The sequence below is a fragment of the Heterodontus francisci genome, chromosome 44 (genome assembly GCF_036365525.1).
Source record: "Heterodontus francisci isolate sHetFra1 chromosome 44, sHetFra1.hap1, whole genome shotgun sequence".
Lineage (NCBI taxonomy): Eukaryota > Metazoa > Chordata > Chondrichthyes > Heterodontiformes > Heterodontidae > Heterodontus > Heterodontus francisci.
This window is the reverse complement of record NC_090414.1, coordinates 14,207,369-14,232,438: the sequence shown is the minus strand read 5'-3', so window position 1 is coordinate 14,232,438 and position 25,070 is coordinate 14,207,369. Positions and strand designations below refer to the sequence as shown.

Below are 25,070 nucleotides of genomic sequence, written 5' to 3'. Positions count from 1 at the left end.
CAGCACTCCCTCAGTACTACACTGGAGTATCAGCCTTGATTTTTGTGAAGTCCTGGAGTGGGACTGGAACCCAGAAGATTCTAACTTAGAGTCAAGTGCAGTACCAACCAGGCCACGGCTGCTACTTGTAGCATATTCGGGATAGTATATTTCTTGTGACATTGTAGAACATTATTTATCCCATATATAATCACACACTCACACAAACATATAGGCCAGTACGTAGAGCAGTGTTTGTATTTGAGTGCACATGAATACATATGTTATATACAATGTCCTCTGTTTGAGGTAGTAGCACCCGTTGGGTTTCAATGTGCTGGGTCCGTCACTTGATTCACATCTTTGTTTCATTTAGTTAATTTTTACGACATTGAGTCCATCTGTGTGTGATCGGCTTTAGCATCTGAACCAACAAACAGGTACGTAAAATTCACAATTCTAAAGCGGTGCAGGAACAGAGAGACCTGCGGGTGTATGTGCACAAATTGTTGAAGGTTGCAGGGCAGGTTGAGAAAATGGTTAAAAAGACATGCGGGATCCCGGGCTTTATAAATCGAGGATAAATAAAAGCAAAATACTGCGTCCCCTTCCCACGGCACCTTCCACTGCAATCGCAGGAGGTGTAATACCTGCCCATTTACCTCCTCTCTCCTCACTATCTAAGGCCCCAAACACTCCTTTCAGGTGAAGCAGCGATTTACTTGTACTTCTTTCAATGTAGTATACAGTATTCGCTGTTCACAATGTGATCTCCTCTACATTGGGGAGACCAAACGCAGACTGGGTGACCGTTTTGCGGAACACCTCCGCTCAGTCCGAAAGCATCACCTCGAGCTTCCGGTTGCTTGCCATTTCAACACTCCCCCTCTGCTCTCATGCTCACATCTCTGTCCTGGGATTGCTGCAGTGTTCCAGTGAACATCAACACAAGCTCGAGGAACAGCATCTCATTTACCGATTAGGCACACTACAGCCTGCCGGACTGAACATTGAGTTCAATAATTTCAGAGCATGACGGGCCCTCCCATTTTATTTTTATTTTTATAGTTATTTTTTTCTTTTTTATATAGATTTTGTGTTTATTTTATTTTATTTCATCTTGGTTTTTTCAGTTTGCTTACCCACTGTTTGTTTTCATGTTTGTACTTGCAGCTGTTCAATTTTCAGTCCGTCAACACCCTATCTGTACTAATGCTTTGTCTCCTACATTAACATATTGTTTGCCTTTGCTCCATGACCTTCTGGTCAGTTATTCTCTGTGACCTTCTCCTTTGTTATCTCTTGCTCGACCCCTGCTTTACTTGCTTATAATCTTTCACATTTCTAATATTTGCCAGTTCTGAAGAAGGGTCACTGACCTGAAACATTAACTCTGCTTCTCTCTCCACAGATGCTGCCAGACCTGCTGAGTATTTCCAGCATTTCTTGTTTTTATTTTACAAATCGAGGCACAGAGTGCAAAAACAAGGAAGTTATGGTGAACCTTTATAAAACACTGGTTAGGTTTCAACTGGAGTATTGTGTCCAACTGTGGGCCATAGACATTAGGAAGGATGTGAAGGCTTCAGAGAGGGTGCAGAAAAGATTCACGAGAATGGTTCCAGGGATGAGGGACTTCAGTTTTGAGGATAGACTGGAGAAGCTGGGGCTGTTCTCCTTAGAGAAGAGAAGGTTCAGAGGAGATCTGATAGAGATGTTCAAAATCATGAGGGGTCTAGACAGAGTCGATAGAGAGAAACAATTCCCTTTGGCAGAGGGGTTGAGAACCAGAGGACACAAGTTTAAGGTGACTGGCAAAAGAACAAAGGTGACATGAGGAAGAATTTCTTTTGATGCAGTGAGTGGTCAGGATCTAGAATGCACTGCCTGAGAATGTGGTGGAGGCAGAGTCAAGCGTGGCTTTCAAAAGAGAATTAGATAAGCCCCTGAAGCTAGAAAAATTTGCAGGGCTACGGGGAGTGGGACGTGCTGAATTACTCTTGCAGAGAGCCAGCACAATCTCGACAGGCCGAATGGCCTCCTTCTGTGCTGTAACCCTTGTACGATTCTAAAAAGGGGCCACGATTTGAAAGGAAAGAGAAAGAAAACCATGTGTCGACTAAAAGAGTGCTGTGGAATACAGGCAAAGAGGAACAGCGCAGTTGTTTCATTTTTAAATGAGTGCTGATCCACCGTGACGCTCCTCACCACGGATCAGAGAAGGTGTTGCTTTATCACAATAGGCTGAGAGAGCAAGTAAGTGGAACACAGGCAGGAAGTGTGTGCTCCAGGCTTGACTATTAATATTTCACTCTAAACAAACCCAAACCCTGTCTGCTCTCACTGCTTCAGTTATTGCAGCGTTTTGAGGTGGGCTGGAGAAGACTGGGATAGGATTTTCCCTCCTCCTCCCTTGCCTGGGGAGCATAGAATCACAGAATTCACAGCACAGTAACAGGCCGTTCGGCCCAACTGGTGCATGTTGGCGTTTCCGCTCCACATGAGCCTCCTCCCGCTTCTACCTCATCCGGCCCTATCAGCAAATCGTTCTAACACATGGACTCCTCCATATTCTGGAGATGGAGAGCCAGCAGCTGATGTGACACAGCTTCATCATCCACTTGCCTTGGCTCTGTAGCCCTGTGTGTTACACGCTCCACCCTGTGTATCAATGTACTCTCGGGGAGCTGATTTTCACACAGTACTGCAAAACCAACAAATCATCTGGTGAGGAAAATAAAAATTACAAGGGTGGAATAGATGAGAAAGAAATCCAGAAAGCGTCACATAAATAATTCAAACTGCAGTCAGGTATCTAACAGTCAAGACACCATTTCAAATATACATTTTATGTTATCAGCTTCTCAGTTTTGGTCCTGATCGCCTGAAGACAGCAAGCAGCGACACTTTGCTTTGAAATTAATATATCTTGCGCACCACAAGAAGTTTACTTTTCACTGTGCCTACACAGGCCCCTTACCCAATCGATTAAAGCTTTACCCAACATTGAGCAGTATTGGAAAGGTGATTCCACAGCGCACGACTCGCACTTAAACCGTCACAGCAGTACAAAAGGGCACAGGTCAAACTGGGGAAAGGTCAACTCAGGGCCCAAGGCCCACCACCACCTGCCAGCGATGGGCAATAAATGCCAGACTTGCCATATCTCCAAGAGTGATTTTTCCAAGAACGATTTGAAACAAAGGAAGCTTTTCTGCACGTCGAGAGTGACGAAAAAAGGAACTTGCATTTCTATAGCGCCTTTCACCTTTACAGCCAGTGAAGTACTTTTGAAGCGTAGTTACTGTTGTTATGTAGGAAATGCAGCAGGCAATTTGCGCACAGAAAGCTCCCACAAACAGCAATGACAAGATAAGCTGTTTTCGTGATGCTGGTTGAGGGGCAAATATTGGCCCCAGGACTCCGAAGAGAATTCCCGCCCCCCCCACCCCCACCCCAACCCCCACCCCTCCACTGCTCTTCTTCCAATAGTGGCCGTGAGATCTTTAACATCCACCTGAGAGGGCAGACGGGGTCTCGGTTTAATGTCTCATCTGAAAGACAGCACCTCCAACAGTGCAGCACTCCCTCAGTACTGCCCCTCCGACAGTGTGGCACTCCCTCGGTACTGACACTTGGAGCGTCAGCCTGGTTTATGGCCTCAACTCTCTGGACTGGGACTCAAACCCACGACCTTATGTCTCAGGCGAGAAAGACCGACGGAGCCATTGCTGACACCTAAACATGTGCAATGGACTCCAGATGGGCTACACTGCTACCTGTTGCTTGATGTCTGAATCCACCAATGTCCATGAAGGAAACTGCTCCATTGGCAGATGAATGTCTTCACCATCCCATCACCCTGGATACCCTGACTAGAGTCCACGTTACACCTGATGGGATTGGTCTCTGATGGCCTCGTCCGCATCCCCAATTTCCAGTTTTCCACCACTGGCGGCCGTGTCTTCAGCTGCCTGGGTCTTAAGCTCTGGAATTCCATCCCTAAACCTTTCCGCCTCACTCACGTCCTTTAAGACCCTCCTTAAAACCTACCTGTTTGACTGAGCTTTTGGTCACGTTTCCTCATATCTCCTCACTTGCCTCGCTGGCAAAATTTTGTTTCAAAACGCTCCTCCTGGGATGCTGCACCCAATTAAACATGCTATATAAATGAGAGATTCTGCCATCTATGACTCAATCAAATCCGTAGTTCTAACATCTGTGGCTTCCTCTGCTCCCTGTGTCATACACAGGGCAGCAAAGACCCTGGCCAATTTCCTCTCCTCAATCTGTGGCACCGCGGATAATTGTCACGTGTCTGTCACTGCCCAGCAGAGTACAGCTAATGCGAGATAAACATGGGGGTCTCCTTTGTTCAGTATCATACTGAGTCATTGAGTGACCCTTTTCTGTATCGTTTCAACTCTGAATTATCCAGCTTGAGTGGCAACTCCAATGGTGGCATAGTGGTAATGCCACTGAGCTAGTAATCCAGAGGGCTAGGCTAATTCCCTGGGGACACGGGTTCAAATCCCACCACCCACAAGGACAAGGGCAGCAGGTGCATGGGAACACCACTACCTGCAAATTCCCCTCCAAGTCACACACTATCCTGACTTGGGACTATATTGCTGTTCCGTCAAAGTCCTGGAACTCTCTCCCTAACGGCACTGTGGGTGTACCTGCACCATGTGGACTGCAGCGGTACCAGAGGGACGGCTCACCGTCACCTTCTCAAGGGCAATTAGGGATGGGCAATAAATGACAGCTTTACCACCACTGCTCACATCCCAAGAATAAATGTCAAAAAAAGTACTTAGAGTGAAATCCAGAGAGGAATGATAGCAGGCCTAAACTCTCACTCAAGTCACCTGCAAGTTAATTGGAACAAAACCCACAAGGATTACAACCCGAGAAAGTAGGAAATCTTATTGAATTTTGCGGTATTAAAGCATTATCACTGTCAGAAAACCTAAATCCAGGGGATTTTGATAAGGCAATGCAACAGCTCATTCCGCATGAAGAGGCTTATATATATTGTAATCCACAGATTTACAGTATGAGCCACATGGTGTGCCACTATATCGGGTGCGCTACACCCATTGCAATATTTGTACTGGGCAGTGTACTGTCAGCTGTGCTCAGTCAGTATCACTCACTCGCCTCTGGATCAGGTGGCTGTCACTTCGAGCCCCAGTTGAAAGAATTGAGCCCATATCCCAGGCTGACACTCCCATTCCCACTGAGGAAGCGCTACACTGTCAGAGGCGCCATCTTTCAGATGAGACACTGAACCGCGGCCCTGTCTGCCCTCTCATGTGGATGTAAAAGATCCCACGGCCACTATTGGAAGAAGATAAGGGGGGAGTTCTCCCCGGTGTACTGGACCAGTACTTATCCCTCAACCGACATCACTAAAACTGGTCGTTATCACAATGCTGTTGGTGGGAGCTTGCTGTGTGCAAAATGGCAGCCGTGCAGGTCTGCTAAGATACCTAAATCTTTCAGAGCTGCCCTTTGTGATTTCAACACATAGCAACAGCAAGAGGCCATTCGTCCCCTCAAGACTGTTCAGGATCAATTAGATCATGGCTGATCTGTATCTTAACTCCATCTATTCACCTTGGTTCTGTAAACATTCATACCCTTACCTAAACGAAAATCTATCAATTTCAGCTTTGAAACTGCCAGTTGCCCCAGAGTCGCAACAGCTTTTTTGGGGGAAGAGAGTGCCAGATTTCCACTCCCCTTTGTGTGAAGAAGTGCTTCCTGACATCGCCCCTGAACGGCCTGGCTCAAATGTTAAGATTATGTCCCTTTGTTCTGGACTCCCCCCCACCATTATCTATTGACAATATCAAATTCTTCAATCGTCTGAAACATCTCAGTTAGATCACCCCTTAATCTCCTGTACCGAAGGGAATACAAGCCTCGTCTGTGCAATCTGTCCTCATAATTTGGTGATATATCATCGCTCCTTCATCCCTGCTGAGTCAAAATCCTGGAACTCCCTCCCTAACAGCACTGTGGGTGTACCTGCACCACATGGACTGTAGCGGTTCAAGAAGGCAGCTCACCGCCACCTTCTCAAGGTCTAGCCAGTGATGTCCACATCCCATGAATGAATTAAAAAGAAACATTTAGCCCTGTATCATATTGGTGAATCCTCCAAGGCCAATATATCCTTCCTGCGGTGCCATGCTCAACACTGTAATACAATACTCCAGATGGGGTCTAACCGGAGCACTGTACAGCTGTTAGATAACTTCTACCCCTATATATTCCAACTCTCTCAAGATAAAGGCCAGCATTCCATGAAACTTTTTAATTATTTTTTTGTACCTATCCACTCACTTCTCGTGAGTTCTGTACTTGAAGCTCTAAATCTCTCTGCCCCTCCACAGTTTCAATCTTCTCACTATTCAGAAAATACTCTGATCTATTCTGAATCACCACACTGTTGAGATTAAATTGTAGCCTTTAATGTGGAGCTTTGACCTTTTGGAAGCTGAGGTTCACTGAGTAATGGGACTTCCACAGTCCACTCAATGCCCCATTTATAAAACCTGAGATCCTGTGGGTGTTTGTTTAAAAAGCTTTATTGACTTGTCCTCCACATTTACAGATTTGTGTATTTCTATCCCTTCATCTCTGTACTCCTTTTGACACATCTCATATCTATATCAAGCCTTCACTGTAGTAGAACTAATTAGTCCCAAGGCACTTGGCAGGAGGGCTAGCCAACAAAATTCGACATCACAAGAACACAAGAAATAGGACCAGGAGTAGACCGTTCGGCCCATCGAACCTGCTCCACCATTCAACACGATCATGGGCTGATCTTGGGCTTCAATTCCACTTTCCTGCCTGCTCCCCATATCCCTTGATTCCCTGCGAGACCAAAAATCTATCTATCCCAGCCTTAAATGTATTTAATATGGAGCGTCCACAATCCTCTGGGGTAGAGAATTCCAAAGATTCACAACCCTCTGAGTGAAGTAAATTCTCCTCATCTCTGAATGATCGGCCCCTTATCCTGAGACTATGTCCCCGTGTTCTAGATTCCCTGACCAGTAGGAACAATCTCTCCGCTTCAACCCTATCAAGCCCTTTCAAAATCTTGTATGTCTCAATTAGATTGCCTCTCATTCTACTAAACTCCAGAGAATATTGGCCCAATTTACTCAGCCTCTCATCATAGGCCAACTCCCTCATTCCAGGGACTAGTAAATCTTCGCTGCACTGCCTCCAGTGCAAGTATATCCTTAAATGTGCAGACCAAAACTGCACAGAGTATTCCAGATGTCGTTTCACCAAAGCCCTGTATAATTTTAGTAAGACTTCTTTATTTCTGTACTCCAATCCCCTTGCAATAAAGGCCAACATGCCATTTGCCTTCTTAATAGCCTGCTGCATGTGCATGTTAACTTTGTACGTTCCTTGTACGAGTATCCCCAAGCCTCTCTGAACATCAACACTTAACAGTTTCACACCCTTTAAAAAATATTCAGCTTATCTATTTTTACAACCAAAGTGAACAACTTCACACTTCCCTACATTATACTCCATTTGCCACCTTGTTGCCCACTCACTTAACCTGTCTATATCTCTTTGCAGCCTCTCTATGTCCTCCCCAGAGCTGACATCGAGCTACATAAGGATATACTACGACACATGACCAAAAGCTTGGTCAAAGATGTAGGTGTTAAGGAACAACTTAAAGGAGGAACAGTTTAGGGAGGTAATTCCAGAGTTTAGGGTCAAGGCAGCTGAATGCATGGCTGCCAATGGTGGAGCGATGAAAATCGGGGATGCTCTAGAGGCCAGAATTGGAGGGGTGCAGATAACTTGGAGGGCTCTAGGGCTGGAGGAGATTACAGAGATAGGGAGGGGTGAGGCCATGGAGGGATTTGAAAACAAGGATGAGAAATTTATTATCCAGGCATTGCTTAAAGAGGAACCAACGAAGGTCAACAAGCACAAGGATCTTGGGTGAACAGGACTTGATGGGAGCTAGACCACGGGCAGATGACCTCAAGTTTATGGAGAGTAGAATGTGACAGGAGCACATTGGAATTGTCAAGTCTCAAGGTAAGAAAGGCATGGATGAGGGTTTCAGTAGCAGATGAGCTGCGGCAGCAGCAGAGTTGGGCGCTGTTACAGAGGTGGAAACATGAGGTCTTAGTGACGGTGCAGATAGAAGCTCATCTCGGGATCAAATAAAGCATCAAGGTTGTGAACAGTCTAGTTCAGTCTCAGACAGTTGCCAGGGAGAGGGATAGAATCAGTGCCTTGGGTTCAGAGTTTGTGGTGGGGACCAAAGACATGGCTTCAGTCTTCCCAGTATTTAGTTGGAGGTAATTTCTGCTCATCCAGTACTGGATGCTGGACAAGCAGTCTGACAGTTTACAAACAGTGGCGGAGTCTCGAGGGCGATAGCGGTGAGGTAGAGCTGGGTGTTGTCAGTGTATATGTAAAAACTGACGCTGTGCTTTTGGATGACATTGCCAAGAGGCAGCTTGTAGATGAGAAACAGGAAGGGGCCAAGGATAGATCTTTGGGAGACACGAGAGGTAACGTTGGGGGAAACAGGAAGAGGAGGCGATTCCCTGGCCAAGACTGGATAGATAGGAAAATGTTTACAATTAACACAATTCTTTATCCCAAAATACCCCATGGCACATTTTGCCACACTCCATCTCACCTGTGTCGATATAAATTTAAGCCTGTCTATAACTGTTCTGTTAACAGCCCTCAATCTCCCTCTCCTAAACTACTGATCCAGCTCCTCTTTGACGGATTCAGGTAATCCCAAATCCACAGCCTTCTCTGGGAGTCTTGTCCAAATTGCGTTATCCTACAGGACCAAACTTGCGGCTTGTGAACTTTGTACGAAACACTGCTTCTAAGATGTTAATGTCCATTTCATTCAATTGAAAACTGACAGTAAACAGGCATGATGGTTTTATATAGATTCCGTACGACCTCTAAGGCCAACCCTGTAAACTATCAACAATACTGGCACCCCATATTTCGGTATGTCTAGTGTTGCTCTTGGCATGCTCTCCTTATGACCCATTTTTAAGCCACGTTTCCGTTATTGCCACTACATCATATTCCCACATGGCTATTTGTGCTTGTAGCTCATCGACCTTATTTACCACACTTTATGCATTCACGGACATGCTTTGTAAACCTGTCTTTGTATTCCTCATAGTTCTTCTTGATCTACTATCTACTATGGTGTAACTTCCTTCTTTAGTACTATCCAACACTCTCACTCTTTCATGCATCTTATTCCTCTTTTCCACCTCTATATGCTGGGTAGCCACCCCCTGACAATTCACTTTAAACCCTCCCCAACTACACTAATGAACCTCCCTGCGAGGAGACTGCTCCTGTATCCAGAAATAAGTGAGAAGAACTTTGCAGGGTCGGCTGGGCTGGGTGTGATTTCATCGTGTCCAAATCCAGTGCCTAGGTTGATGCTGGATGGTCCAGCCGGTTTTATTCCTTTGTTCCCTTCTAGTTGTTTGATAGAACTGAGTGTTTCGCGAGGCCATTTCAGAAGGCAGTTAAGCGTCAACCATGTTGGTGTGAGACTTAAGTTACATATAGGCCCAGATCAGGTATAGATGACAGATTTCCTCCCTAAAGGTCATTCATGAACCAATTTATGACAATCTGACAGCTTCATTGTCACTTTTCCTGATACCAGCTTTTTATTTCCAGATTTTATTTCATTAAACTGAATTAAAATGTTCAAACAGCTGTAGTGTCATATTTGACAACGAGATGTGCTTCCTATCAAATATCTGTGTTATAAGTAAGACCACTTATTTCCACCTCTGTAATATCGCCCAACTCCGCCCCTGCCTCAACTTATCTGCTGCTGAAACCCTAATTCATGCCTCTGTTACTCTAGACTTGACGACTCCACCATACACTTGGCCCGTCTCCCATTTCCGACCCTCTGTAGACTACAGGCCATCCAAAACTCTCCTGCCAGTATCGTAACTATAACCAAATCCCGTTTGCTCACCAGCCCTGCGGTCGCTCCCCGTTAAACAATGCCTCGATTGTAAAATTTTCATCCTTGTTTTCAACTCCAGCAGGGCCTCGCCATCTCTATAATCTCTTCCAGTCCTACAATCCTCCGAGATCTCTGCCCTCCTCCTATTCTGGCCTTTTGATAATCCCTGATTTTAAATGCTCCACTACTGTTGGCCGTGCCTTCAGCTGTTTGGGCCCCAAGCTCTGGAATTCCCTCCCTAAATCTCTCCGCTCTTCGCCTCCATTAAGACACTCCTGAAAATCTCTCTCTTTGACCAAGCTTTTGGTCACCTGTCCTAACATCTCCGAATGTGGCTCGGGGGTCACATTTTGCTTTATAATGCTCCTGCGAAGAGCCTTGGGACATTTTGCGATGTTAAAGGCACTATATAAACAGAAGTTGTTGTTGTAATGATGCTGCGATTTGAACTCATCTTATCCAGACTATTACCCCAGTTACAGAATCCCACATTAACCATATTTAATGTACTCCCTCTACAGTTCAGTGATGTTTCTCTCTGATGCTAAAAGGCAGGTCAGACCTACTTGCTCAGTTGCTCTGTCCAGCCCTCACCTCTGAGTAACTATGTCCCATTCAGGAACACCATTTTCCAGCAGGTACTGAATCTTTTGCCTTCATTTCCTCACTGGTTGTTGGTAAATGGGAAATAGAGTCAGAGAGTTATACAGCACAGAAATAGGCCCTTGGGCCCATCGTGTCCAGCACCTATCTATTTTAATCCCATTTTCCAGCACTTGGCCCGTAGCCTTGAATGCTATGATGTTTCAAAATCTAAATACTTCTTAAATGCTGTGAGGGTTCCTGCCTCTACCACCTCTTCAGGCAGTGTGTTCCAGATTCCAAACCACCCTCTGGGTGAAAAAATGTTTCCTCAAATCCCCTCTAAACCTCCTGCCCCTTCCCTTAAATCTATGTCCCCCGCTGAGGGAAAAAGTTTCTTCCTATCTACCCTATCTATGCCCCTCATAATTTTGTCTACCTCAATCAGGTCCCCCCTCAGCCTTCTCTGCTCTAAGGAAAATGACCCTAACCTATCCAGCCTCTCTTCATAGCTGAAATGCTCCAGCCCAGGCAACATCCTGGTGAATCGCCTCTGCACCCTCTCCAGTGCAATCAGATCCTTCCTATAGTGTGGTGACCCGAACTGCGCACAGTACTCCAGCTGTGGCCGATCTAGCGTCTTATAATATAAGGACTGATCTTATTTCTATAGTTTTCATTTCCAATTTGACCCTTCCCATGTCCTTAAAAGGCTTATGGGGTTTGGGGGTACATTCCCAAAAATCACAGGGTGCCTCACTCAACATACGGCAGCATTTTGGTTATCTTCCTAGACTAGTAATCCAGAAGCCTGGCCGAATGATCTGGGAGACACGAGTTCAAATTCTACCACAGCAGCTTGGGAATTTAAATTCAGTTAATTAAATAAATCTGGAATAAAAAGTGAGTGCAAATATTGGTGACTGTGAAACTACTGAATTGTCAAAATAAAAAATCTGGTTCGCTCATGTCACGACGTTCCCAAGGGAGTCATCTCGAAGCCACTGGACACCGGAAACATTCCTAAGGTGATGGGAGGGAAACTTCTGGTGCCTTGTGCACCTTCCTTATCTGTACAAGTGAGGACTGACAAATAGCCTTCAATATGAGGTAAACTGAAAGATGACCTCGAGCTGAAGCGATGGACAAGGGGGACGGAGGTGACCACCAGGGCAGTTCAGGTACCTGACCTGTCGGAAGGGTTCAAATAGGTGATTGACATCCCAGCCCCCAAAAATAAGGTATATCAATGGATGCTTGGAGGAGCAGAAGCCAGCCTTGCCTGACAGAGAAGATAGAGAGTTCCCCAAAACCTCGGCCAATGAGAGAGAGAGAAAACTGCCACTTCTAACTGCAGAAATCAGCTACAAAAGATGGTCACCCCAGCTGCAGACATCAGCTCACTCGTTTCTCCGGGACTGGTAAACCGTTCTCATCTGTTACGGGTCATGTACCTTTTCTATTTAGCTTACGCATTATCTAAACTGTTGCCTCTTAATAAATTTGATAAACTGTTTTACAATTACTTACGAGTTCTCGACCATCTACTTTGGGTAATCTGTGACTCCCGAACCAAAAGCTTACAAAGTGTCTGTCCTCGCAGGTAGATGTAACAGATCCCATTATTAGGCGGAGGTGGTGGTGTAGTGGTAATGACACTGAACTAGCAATCCGGAATTCCAGGATAAAGCCCTGGGGACATGGGTTCAAATCCCACCACAGCACCTGGTGGAACTTTAATTAATTGAATTTATTTTTAAAAATCTGGATTTGAAAGCTAGTCTCAGTAATGGTGCCATGAAACTATCATCAATTGTCGTAAAAACCCAGCTGGTTCAATAATGTCCTTTAGGGAAGAAAATCTGCCGTCCTTACCTGGTCTGGCCTACCTGGTGACTCCAGACACACAGCAATGTGGTTAACTCTTAATTGCCCTCTGAAATGGCCGAGCAATTCACTTAGTTTAAGGGCAATTAGGGATGGGCAACAAATGCTGGCCTTGCCAGTGATACCCACATCCCATGAAAGAATTTTTAAAAAACTATTGGAGGAAGAGCAGGGGAGTTCCCCCAGTGTGCTGGGGCCAATATTTATCCCTTCGTCAACATCACAAAAAAACAATTATCTGGTCATTATCACATTGCTGTTTGTGGGAGCTTGCTGTGTATGAATTGACTGCCACATTTCCTACATTACAACAGTGACTACACTTCAAAGGTACTTAATTGGCTGTAAAACGCTTTGAGATGTCATGAAAGGCACTATAGAAATGCAACTGCATTTTGCTTTTTCCTTGACGATAGTTCATTTGCCTTTTCGAAAGTCCTGTTAAACATGGACCCTCTCCCCAAACCTCCAGATCTCCTCCAAATTCCCGCTGTAGCTCTTTATCTCCTTGTGGGCAGGTATCAATGCAGCTCCTTCTCTAAGGCATTGACTCACCCTCAATGAACTCTTTAATCTGCTGGTTCACTCCACCACCCTGTGCAGGATTGAATATCTTCAAAATCGCAGAGACTGTGAGTAGGCCGCAGGCCTGCGTCGTATGGTTCAGGTGATCCTGGACGCTGGAACGGTGGGTGTGGGCTGGAGAAGGTGCACCTGCTCTTGGAGGGGGCTTTCCATTCCTCAGTTAACTCCTTCTGATGCCTGCACTTAGTGAATTGGGGTTGACAACTCAGATTCGGTGCATTCCTGGAGGTTTCATCACATAACCTCCCACCTCACATTGCCCCGCCCCCACTCTCCCACCATGGGTCCTTCCCACGGCCAATTGAAAAGCTAACAGCCTCTTTGTTGGATTAATCCTTGACCGTTGGTCAAACAACCTTTGTTTCCAACGTTTTTTGAAATTATAAGTAGAAGTGTTCCATGAAAGAAACACACAATTGTCTTTGCACCCCTTGGGATGTTGCTCCCAGCACCAGTGTCCTGGAGATTAATCTTCAATTCTGAAGAATCAGGGCAAACCTGGAGGGGTTGGCAACCCTCCTCAAATGTTAACCATCTCCGTCACCCAGAATCAGGAAGATTTAAACTATGCAGAGCCAGTGAGCTCCAGTGCCTTGTGAGTGACAAATAATTTCTGTGGGTTTAGCGCTTTACGAAATTCAGTTAATAGGAATCAAATTATAAGAGTCTCAGCTCAATACTGTATTCAACTCAGCTGGACTAGAATGGAAGCATTTTTCATTAAAGAGAGACGAGACCTTTGTCAAAGCTTCTGTGAGCTACTTAGACTGTACACCAAAATGATCACACACATACACAAAATAATCAAACCTACATTTACATTTTCTAACCTTTAAACATAGTGCTATGTAATTTACATAAATTAAACCTGGTAACATCATTGCAAATTAAATAATTTAACAGCACACCTCCCAGGTTCACAACGCGAGCAGAAATCAAAGTAACTTCCCCTCCACAAAGCTCCCCCCTGTGAACTGATGCAAAGCAGCAACACTTCTCTGAAAAACAAACCCGGTATCGGGAATTGAGCTCTGCCAGCTCACTGTCATCCCGCTCCCATTCCCCCATAGGCAGAAGGACAACAGCCACCGTGACCCAGTGTCAGCCAAGCCTCACTGGGTATCGCTCGCTCTCTCACACTCGTCTCTGAGTCACGGGATTGTGGGTTTAAGCCCCGCTCCAGACTCAAACCCATACTCCAAGCCGACACTTCCGGTACAGTACTGAGGGAGCATTGCACGGTCAGAGGGGCAGTACTGAGGCAGCGCTACACTGTCGGACAGGCAGTACTGAGGCAGCGCTGCACTGCCGCAGGGTCAGTACTGAGGGAGCATTGCACAGTCAGAGGGGCAGTACTGAGAGAGCACTGCACGGTCAGAGGGGCAGTACTGAGGCAGCGCTGCACTGCCGGAGGGTCAGTACTGAGAGAGCACTGCACGGTCGGAGGGTCAGTACTGAGAGAGCACTGCACGGTCGGAGGGGCAGTACTGAGGCAGCGCTACACTGTCGGACAGGCAGTACTGAGGGAGTGCTGCACTGCCGGAGGTGCTGTCTTTCGGATGAGATGTTAAAACGAGGCTCCAGTCTGGCCTCTCAGGTGGACATAAAACTCTTGTGGCACTAATTCGAAGAAGAGGCACGATTTCCTGGGCCAATATTTATTCCTCAACCATCGTCCCTCATATGAGACTATCTGGTCATTATCACATTGCTGTTTGTGGGATCTTGCTGTGCGCCACTCGGCTGCTACAATTCCTACATTGCAACAGTGACTACACTTCAAAAAGAAAGTACTTCATTGGCTGGAAAGTGTGTTGGGACATCCTGACATTTTGAAAGGTGCTGTAGAAATGGAAATCATTCTTTCTTTCCATGGTTGCAGTTTAGGGGTCAGGAGGGGGTTAGCTGATTCTCACAATGTAATCGACCCCCTGCGGCCCCCACCCCACCATTCCGCCTCCCCCGCCCGCGATATAACGGGCGGCATGATTGCAGAACGATCACCTCCGCCTACAGGGCTCGGCTAAATGAACTGTCTGCTGTCTTGATGGATGACTGCACTCTGCGGCTTGTTAGCTTTTTCCCGAACCCTCTCCACCGGACAGTGGGTAAAGCACCACATCTGGCTCCCCTCCACAGCCTGAGAATGACACTCCTGCTTCAACTTTTCAGTTGCAGCTAACATCTGACCTTCCCCCACATCGCCCTTTATCTACCAACGTTATTGGCCTCTATAATCGCTGACCAAAGATTGGGGGAAAAAAACTCACTTGAAGTGGATGAGAATGGAATGAGGAAAAATAAACTGGAAATAAATATTAACAAAGAGATAGAACAGCAGTGGGAAATGTTTGGAACAGGGATCAATAAAGTTCAGGAGAAATATATTGTGCTTAAAGGCATGAACAAATAATGACACATCATGGATGAATAAAGAGATAATTATAAAACTGAAACTAATGCAAAAGGCACAACTGAGTACACAGACGATAAGGGAGAGGATGACAAATGAGACTACCAAGAGGTTAGGAAAGATGTCAAAAAACAATTAGGAAAGCACAAAAGGAGCTGCAAAATAAAACTATCAAGGAATACAGAAGAAATAGTGAAGTATTGTACAAACACAGAAATAACAAAAGACAAATCAGGGTAGGGAGAGGAGCACTGAAGGATGCACAACATAAATTCACAGATAATGATAGCGAAATGGCAGAAATATTAAACAATTACTTTGCCTCAGTGTTGACCAGAGAGACCAACAAGGTGGCCATGACTTCAGAAGAAGAGATCAACAAAAATACAAAGACATTTAAGATAGGGAGGGGGTGGGGGTGGGAGATAATTGATAAATGTATTAAACTTAGAGAAGATATAACTCCAAGATATACATATTGCATTCACGTATATTAGAGGAGTTAGAGAAGAAATAGCAGAGGCACTATTACATATCTATAACAATTCATTAGCGAAGGGAATACTGCCAGAGAACTAGCAGACAGCTAATGTGATTCCTATATTTAAGAGGGGAGATAGAACAAGTCCAGGAAGCTAGAGACTAATTAGCTTAATATCACTGGAAACAAGGATAATGATTCCTTACTCAAAGATGGAATTGAAAAACATCCAGAAACCAAAAATATTGTCCTGGATTTTGCACTCAGTGGCAAAGTGGCACACTTGCAGCTGACATCAAAGAATGCTGCCACAAAGACTTTGCAATTTCTGTGGTGTAGATTTCCCTTTTCCTGACATTAGTTTGAATTGGGTGCCAAGTCTAGGGGATCTCCAAACATCCAGCAACAATGATGCCATCAAGCAGGCTAAGTTGCCAATCAAAGTGAAGGATTCGCACAGACAGCAATCCAGGAAATAAAATGCTCTGATTATCCTTCACTTTTTAAATAAATTTTACAGACAGCAAAATAAATGATCGGCACATACACATTAGAAGTTGCAACATCTTAAACTTTTAAAAAATTATATTAAAAAACTTGGAATTTTATCAGAATGGGAAAAAACTAACATTACACTAATATAAAATTAGATTTTCAGGGCCAGAGAGGTTCTTTAGCAGTAGTTATGACTAAGTATGTCGTTGAAAACCCAGTTACACCTCAATTAACAAGGGATAATTTTTTTAGGGGTTTTAACAGCAATATTACAGTGTAAAAGGGGACGTTCTGGCCAGAATTAGCAGAGTGCAGATAGCACGGAGGGCCATGAGCAGGAGGAAATTTCAAAGAAGGGAGGGATGAGGCCATGGAGGGCTTTGAAAACAGGGTTGAGAATTTTAAAATCGAGGCGCTGCCAAACCAGGAGCTAATGTAGTTCAGCGAACATACAAACATATGAATTAGGAGCAGGAATAGGCCACTCGACCCTTCGCACCTGCTCTGCCATTCAACAAGATCTATCTGATTGTAACTTCAACTCCACATTCCAACCTACCCCCAATAACCTTTCACCCCCTTGCTTATAAAGAATGAATCTACCTCTGCCTTAAAAATATTCAAAGACTCTGCTTCCACCACCTTTACAGGAAGAGAGTTCCAAAGACTCACGACCCTCTGAGAGAAATAAATTCTCCTCATCTCTGTCTTAAGTGGGCAGAGCCTTATTTTTAAATAGTGATCCTTAGCTCTAGATTCTCCCACAAGAGGAAATATCCTTTCCACATCCACTCTGTCAAGACCCCTCAGGATCTTATATGTTTCAATCAAGCCGCCTCTTACTCTTCTAAACTCCAGTGGAAACAAGCCTAGCCTGTCCAATTTTTCCTCATAAGACAACCCGCCCATTCCAGGGATTAGTCTAGTAAACCTTCTCTGAACTGCTTCCAACACATTTATATCCTTCCTTAAATAAGGAAACCAATACTGTACACAGTACTCCAGACGTGATCTCACCAATGTCCTATATAACTGTAGCATAACCTCCCTACTTTTGTATTCAATTCCCTTTGCAATAACATTTGATTATCTTTCCTAATTACTTTCTGCACCTACATACTACCCTTTTGCGACTCATGCAACAGGACACCCAGATCCCTCTGCATCTCAGAGCTCTGCATTCTCTCACCATTTAGATAATATGCTTCTTTATTATTCTTCTTGCCTAAATGGACAATTTCACATTTTTCCACATTATACTCCATTTGCCTGACCTTTGCCCACTCCCTTAACCTATCTATATCCCTTTGTAGCCCCTTATGTCCTCTTCACAACTTACTTTCCTACCTATCTTGGTGTCATCAGCAAATTTAGCAACCATACCTTCAGTCCCTTCATCTAAGTCATTTATATAAATTGTAAAAAGTTGAGGCCCCAGCACAGATCCCTGTGACACACCACTCGTTGCATCTTGCCAACCAAAAAATGACCCAGTTAATGCCTATTCCCTGTTTCCTGTCAGCTAGCCAATCTTCTATCCATGCCAATATGTTTCCTCCTCCACCATGAGCTTTTACTTTCTGCAATAACCTTTGAGGTAGGTGGCACCTTATCAAATGCCTTCTGGAAATCTAAGTACAATACATTCACAGCACATGTGACTTCTTCAAAGAATTCCAGTGAATTGGTTAAGCATGATTTTCCTTTCATAAAACATGTTGACTCTGTCAGATTACCTTGAATTTTTCTAAGTGCCCTGTTATAACGGCTTTAATAATAGCTTCTTACATTTTCCCTAAGACAGATGTTAAGCTAACTGGCCTGTAGTTTCCAGCTTTCTGTCCACCTCCCATTTTAAACAAAAGCTATTTTCCAATTTAATGGAATCTTCCCTGAATCTAGAGAATTTTGGAAAACTAAAACCAACTAGCCACTTCTTTTAACACCCTAGGATGAAGTCCATCAGGACCCGGGGACTTGTCAGCCCGCAGCTCCAACAATTTGTTCAGTACCACTTACTTGGTGATTATAATTTTCTTGCGTTCCTCCCTCCCTTCCATTTCCTTACAGCTATTTCTGGGATGTTACTTGCATCCTCTATGGTGAAGATTGATGCAAAATACCTGTTCAATTTATCTGCCATCTCCTTATTTTCCCTTATTAATTCCCCAGACTCACTTTCTATAGGACCAATGCTCACTTTGTTAACTTTTCTTTTTAAAACATCTATAGAAACTATTACTATCTGTTTTTATATTTCTAGCGAGTTTTCTCTCATATTCTAATTTTTCTCTCCTTTTAGTCATTCTGTGCTGTTTTTTTATATTCTGTCCTATCTTCTGACCTGCCACCCATCTTTGTGCAATTATATACTTTTTTTAAAAGTTTGATGCTATCTTTAACATTTTTAGTTAACCACGGATGGTGGGTCCTTCCCTTGGAATTTTTCTTTCTCGTTGGAATGTATCTATTCTGTGTATTCTGAAATATCCCCTTAAATGTCTGCTACTGCATCTCGATTGAACTATCCCTGAACCTAATTTGCCAGTTCACTTTAACTAGCTCTGTTTTCATGCCCTCATAATTGTCCTTATTTAAGTTTAAAATACTAGTCTTAGACCCACTCTTCTCTCCCTCAAACTGAATGTAAAATCAATCATATTATGATCACTGCTGCCTACGTCATTAATGACTATGAGGTCATTAATTAATCCCATCTCGTTGCATAATACCAGGTCTAGTATAGCTTGCTCTCTGGCTGGCTCCAGAATGTGCTGTTTTAAGAAACTATCCCAAAAACATTCGATAAACTCTTCATTTAGGCTACATTTGTCCATCTGATTTTTCCAGTTTGTAGTTATTTATTTATTTAGAGATACAGCACTGAAACAGGCCCTTTGGCCCACCGAGTCTGTGCCGACCAACAACCACCCATTTATACTAACCCTGCAGTAATCCCATAATCCCGACCACCTACCTACACTAGGGGCAATTTACAATGGCCAATTTACCTATCAACCTGCAAGTCTTTGGCTGTGGGAGGAAACCAGAGCACCTGGCGAAAACCCACACGGTCACAGGGAGAACTTGCAAACTCCGCACAGGCAGTACCCAGAATCAAACCCAGGTCCCTGGAGCTGTGAGGCTGCGGTGCTAACCACTGCGCCACTTTTATTTGTTCATGAGATGTGGACATCGCTGGCCAGGCAAAGCATTTATTACCCATCCCTAGTTGCCGATGAGAAGGTGGTGGTCAGCTGCCTTCTTGAACCACTGCAGTCCATGTGGGGTAGGTACACCCACAGTGCTGTTAGGAAGGGAGTTCCAGGATTTTGACCCAGTGACAGTGAAGGAACGGCAACATAGTTCCAAGTCAGGATGGTGTGTGGCTTGGAGGAGAACCTGCAAGTGGTGGTGTTTCCATGCATCTGCTGACCTTGTCCTTCGAGGTGGGAGAGGTCGCGGGTTTGGATGATGCTGTCTAAGGATCCTTGGTGAATCTTGTAGATGGTACACACTGCTGTCACTGTCCGTCGATGGTGGAGGGAGTGAATGTTTGTGGATGGGGTGACAATCAAGCGGCTGCTTTGTCCTGGATGATGTCGAGCTTTTTGAGTGTTGTTGGAGCTGCACCCATCCAGGCAAGTGGAGAGTATTCCATCACATTCCTGATTTTTGCCTTGTAGATGGTAGACAGGCTTTGGTGAGTTAGGAGGTGAGATACTCGCGCAGGATTCCTAGCCTCTGACCTGCTCTTGTAGCCACGGTATTTATATGGCTACTCCAATTCAGTTTCTGGTCAATGGTAACCCCTAGGATGTTGATAGTGGGGGATTCAGCAATCGTAATGCCATTGAATGTCAAGGAGAGATGGTTAGATTCTCTCTTGTTGGAGATGGTCATTGCCTGGCACTTGTGTGGTGTGAAAGTTTCTTGCCAGTTATCAGTTCAAGCCTGGATATTGTCCAGGTCTTGCTACATTTCTACACGACTGGTCAGTATCTGAGGAGTCACGAATGGTGCTGAACATTGTGTAATCAGTGAACATCCCCACTTCTGACCTTATGATTGAAGGAAGGTCATTGATGAAACAGCTGAAGATGGTTGGGCCTAGGACACTACCCTGAGGAACTCCTGCAGTGATGTCCTGGAGCTGAGATGATTGACCTCCAACAACCACAACCATCTGCGCTCGGTACAACTCCAACCAGCGGAGAATTTTCCCCCTGATTCCCATTGACTCCAGTTTTGCTAGGGCTCCTTGATGCCATACTCGGTCAAATGCTGCCTTGATGTCAATGGCAGTCACACTCACCTCACCTCTTGAGTTCAGCTCTTTTGTCCATATTTGAACTAAGACTGTAATGAGGTCAGGAGCTGAGTGGTCCTGGCGGAACCCAAACTGAGCATCACTGAGCAGGTTATTGCGAAGCAAGTGCTGTTTGATAGCACTATCGACGATATCTTCCATAACTTTACTGAAGATTGAGATTAGCCTGGTGGGGTGGTAATTGGTCGGGTTGGATTTGTCCTGCTTTTTGTGTACAGAGCACACCTGGGCAATTTTTCACATTGCTGGGTAGATGCCAGTGTTGTAGCGGCACTGGAAGAGCTCAGCTAGGGGTACGGGAAGTTCTGGAGAAAAGGTCTTCAGTACTATTGCCAGAATGTTGTCAAGGCCCATAGCTTTTGCAGTATCCAGTGCCTTCAGTCGTTTTTTGATATCAGACAGAGTGAATCGAATTGGCTGAAGTCTGGCATCTGTGATGCTGGGGACTTCAGGAAGAGGCCGAGATGGATCATCCACTCGGCAGTTCTGGCTGAAGATTGTTGCAAATGCTTCAGCCTTATCTTACGCACTCATGTGCTGGGCTCCCCCATCATTGAGGATGGGGATATTTCTGGAGCCACCTCCTCCAGTTAGTTGGTTAATTGTCCACCACCATTCACGACTGCATGTGACAGGACTGCAGAGCTTAGATCGGATCCGCTGGTTGTGGGATAGTTTAGCTCTGTCGATCACATTTTGAGGTGTGCCTGGTGCTGCTCCTGGCACGCCCTCCTGCACTCTTCATTGAACCAGGATTGGTCCTCCGGCTTGATGGTAATGGTAGAGTGGGGGATATGCTGGGCCATGAGGTTACAGATTGTGGTTGAGTACAATTCTGCTGCTGCTGATGGTCCACTGCGCCTCATGGATGCCCAGTTTTGCATTGCTAGATCTGTCCGAAATCTATCCCATTCAGCTTGATCAGTAATGGTACTACCGAGCCACTCTTGGTGATGGACACTGAAGTCTCCCACCCAGAGTACATTCTGCGCCCTTGCCACCCTCAGTGCTTCCTCCAAGTGGTGTTCAACATGGAGGAGTACTGATTCATCAGCTGAGGGGGGGAGGGGGTGGAATCAGCAGGAGGTTTCCTTGTCCATGTTTGACCTGATGCCATGAGACTTCATGGGGTCTGGAGTCGATGTTGAGGACTCCCAGGGCAACTCCCTCCCAACTGTATACCACTGTGCCACCACCTCTGCTGGGTCTGTCCTGCTGGTGGGACAGGATGTACCCGTGGATGGTGATGGTGGTGTCTGGGACATTGTAAGGTATGATTCGGTGAGTATGACTATGTCAGGCTGTTGCTTGGCTAGTCTGTGGGACAGCTCTCCCAACTCTGGCACAAGCCCCCAGATGTTAGTAAGGAGGACTCTGCAGGGTCGACAGGGCTGCTTTACACAGATTAAAATCCCCCATTATTTACGCCATACCTTTCTGACAAGCTCGCATTATTTCTTTCTTTATACCCTGTCCTACCGTGAACGGGACTTGTTTCGCATTAGGACACAGGCAGCAGAGTTTTGGATGACCTCAAGTTTACGGAGGGGAGAACGTGGGAGGCCAGTCAGGAGAGCTGGAATAGTCAAGTTTAGGGGAAGCAAAGGCACGAAAGAGGATTTCAGCAACAGATGAGCTGAAGCAGGGCAGAGTTGGGTGATGTTATGCAGGTGGAAATAGGCGGCTTAGCGGCACAGTTACCTTGTCGGAAGCTCGTCTTGTGGTCAAATATGACATCAAGTGTGCGAACAGTCTGGTTCAACCTCAGGTAGCTGCCAGGCACATGGATGGCTAGGTTAGAGCTTAGAATCACTGACAAGGTCTGGATTTCCACGTTTCACTGCACACGTGCAGACTCCAGAAGTTGCTGTCAGTTTCAGGGGAATGACGATGGGAATGCTAACAGTTTTGCGGTCATCACCATTGCAAATTCTGGTAGACAGCACGGAGTTCAAAACAGAAGGCCATGCTTGATCAATCTTATTTAATTATTTGAAGAAATAACAGAAAGAACAGACAAGGGTATTACAGTACATGTAAAATATCTGGATTTTTTTGAAAGGTCTTTGATAAGGTTCCTCATAACAGACTCATGACTACGGTCAGGGAATATGGAGTCAGGGGACAAACAGCAGAATGGACAGCAAGCTGGCTACAAAACAGAAAACAGAGAATATAGAGTAGGGGGTTAAGAGTAGCTGCAAAAGATGGGAAATGGTGTTCCACAGGGATCAGTGTTGGGACTACTGCCATTTACACAAGTCGGACTCGGAAATCCTAAGTACAATTTCTAAATGTGTGGACAACACCTCATTGCCTGGGGTGGGGGGAGGTTAACACAAGTTAACACAAAGGAAGAATGTGACAAAATACAGGATGGCATTAATGAGTTGGCAGAATGGACATGTAATCGACCAATTATTTTCAATATAGATAAGTGTGACGTGGTGCATTTTGGTTGGAGGAATAAGGAGGCCGCATACTGCTTGGGAAAGTAAGATCCGAAGTGAAGCTGAGGAGCAAAGGCATCTAGAGATCCACATTCGAAAATCATTGAAAGTAGCAATGCAGGTTCATAAGGCTGTATCAAAGCAAACAAAACACTGAGATTTATTTCGAGGGAACAGCAATCATAAGTACAGGAGATATGGTAAGCTTGTATTGAACCTTGGTCAGATCATATTTGGAGTAATGTGCACAGTTCTGGTATCCATATTATTAAAAGGATATAGAGACACTGCTGAAGGTGCAAAAAAGATTCACGAGGATACTACACAAGAATGGAGAGGTTATCACTATCAGGAAAGACTGAACAGGCTGGGGCTCTTTTCTCAAGAAAAGAGAAGGCTGAGGGACTGACCTGATGGAGATCTTTAAGATAATGAAAAGATTTGATGGAATAGATATCGAGAAAATGTTTCCGCTGATGGGAGAGTCCAAAACCAAATGCCATAAATATAAGATAGTCACTGTTAGATCCAATAGGAAATTCAGAAGAAACCTCTTTACCCAGAGGGTGGTTAGAATGGGGAAGTGTTCAGGCAAATAGCTGAGATTATTTCAAAAGGAAACTATGTGTGTACATGAGAGAAAAGGGATATGCTGAAAGGCTGAGATGAAGCAGATGGATTGGGAGGAGACTCGAGTAGAGCATAGACAGCGGTGTGGACTGTTTCTGTGCTGTAGATGTGATGTAAATGGAATTCCTCAAATTGTCAAACTGCCTCTGAAAAGCTCAGTTTCCTTTCTCGTGCCAAACATTTCTTCACTGATCTTGTGACTGCCAGGACAATCAAAGATCAGCTAGGTGGAACTTGGTCCTTTCTCACCCAGCAATTCCTACGTTCCTCTCAACCTCTGTCGAGTTAAAATCCATGTCAGATTTATGTTCTGTTCCCATATCTGAGCATGGTCTAACCCTATGTCTCAACATCTCGTGTCCAACCTCTCTCCAGTTCTTCAATTCCAACCCTTCGTATAGTCATCGCTCCTTAGACCATTCCTCGTTTCTCCTGCCTAAACTCCAAATATGACATCCAGTGCAGCTCCTCACCGTGCTACACACATCGGAAACCATCAGTCAGCCGCACGGCTCCCGCAGTAGAGAAAGACGCACTGGGAAAGGAACACAAGGCTAACGGCGGACAGCACGGGAACGGGATCCCAGCACATTCCACCCCCTCACCGTCTCTGTTGGGATATCAGAGGGTAGGTTGGGAACAGTCCCAGTTACCCTGCACCACTCTCATGTGCCTATTAATGGCAGGGTGCCAGATTGGCACTGGCTATTCACCTCTTCCTACTAAGTAGCGATGCTGTGTAGGCAGGTCTTCAAGAGTGGGAAGATAATGGGACCAATGACTAGAGTCATGCTGCTGATGGTTTTCCCGATTTAGTACCTTATCTGGGCATACATGCTCACTATACATGGAGCTATTTATACCTTGCGCACAGTACGATATAGAATCACTCAAAGTTTACAGCACAGGAAAGAAGCCACTTGGCACATAGTATCTGCACTGGCCGAAAAAAAAAGAGCCATCCAGCCCAATCCCACTTTCCAGCATTTGGTCCGTAGCCCTGCAGGTTACAGCACTTCAGGATAGAATCATAGAAAGATATAGATACAGGGTTGACACTAGAATACTAAATGGATATTTTCAAGAATTATTCAGCACAACTACGGCATTCATATAGCACCTTGAACACATCAAAACATCCCAAATTACCGCATCAGTTGGGGGTCAGACCCGAACAAGAATCGTAAGGAACTGGGAGGAGACTG

General features: G+C 45.0%; 1 protein-coding gene across 5 annotated transcripts in view; it reads right to left on the bottom strand.

Moving 5' to 3' along the window:
• The window catches only part of LOC137355917 (pyruvate carboxylase, mitochondrial-like), a 1,077,083-nt gene that overhangs the window by 202,692 nt on the left and 849,321 nt on the right, over nucleotides 1-25,070 (bottom strand). The window lies entirely within an intron of this gene.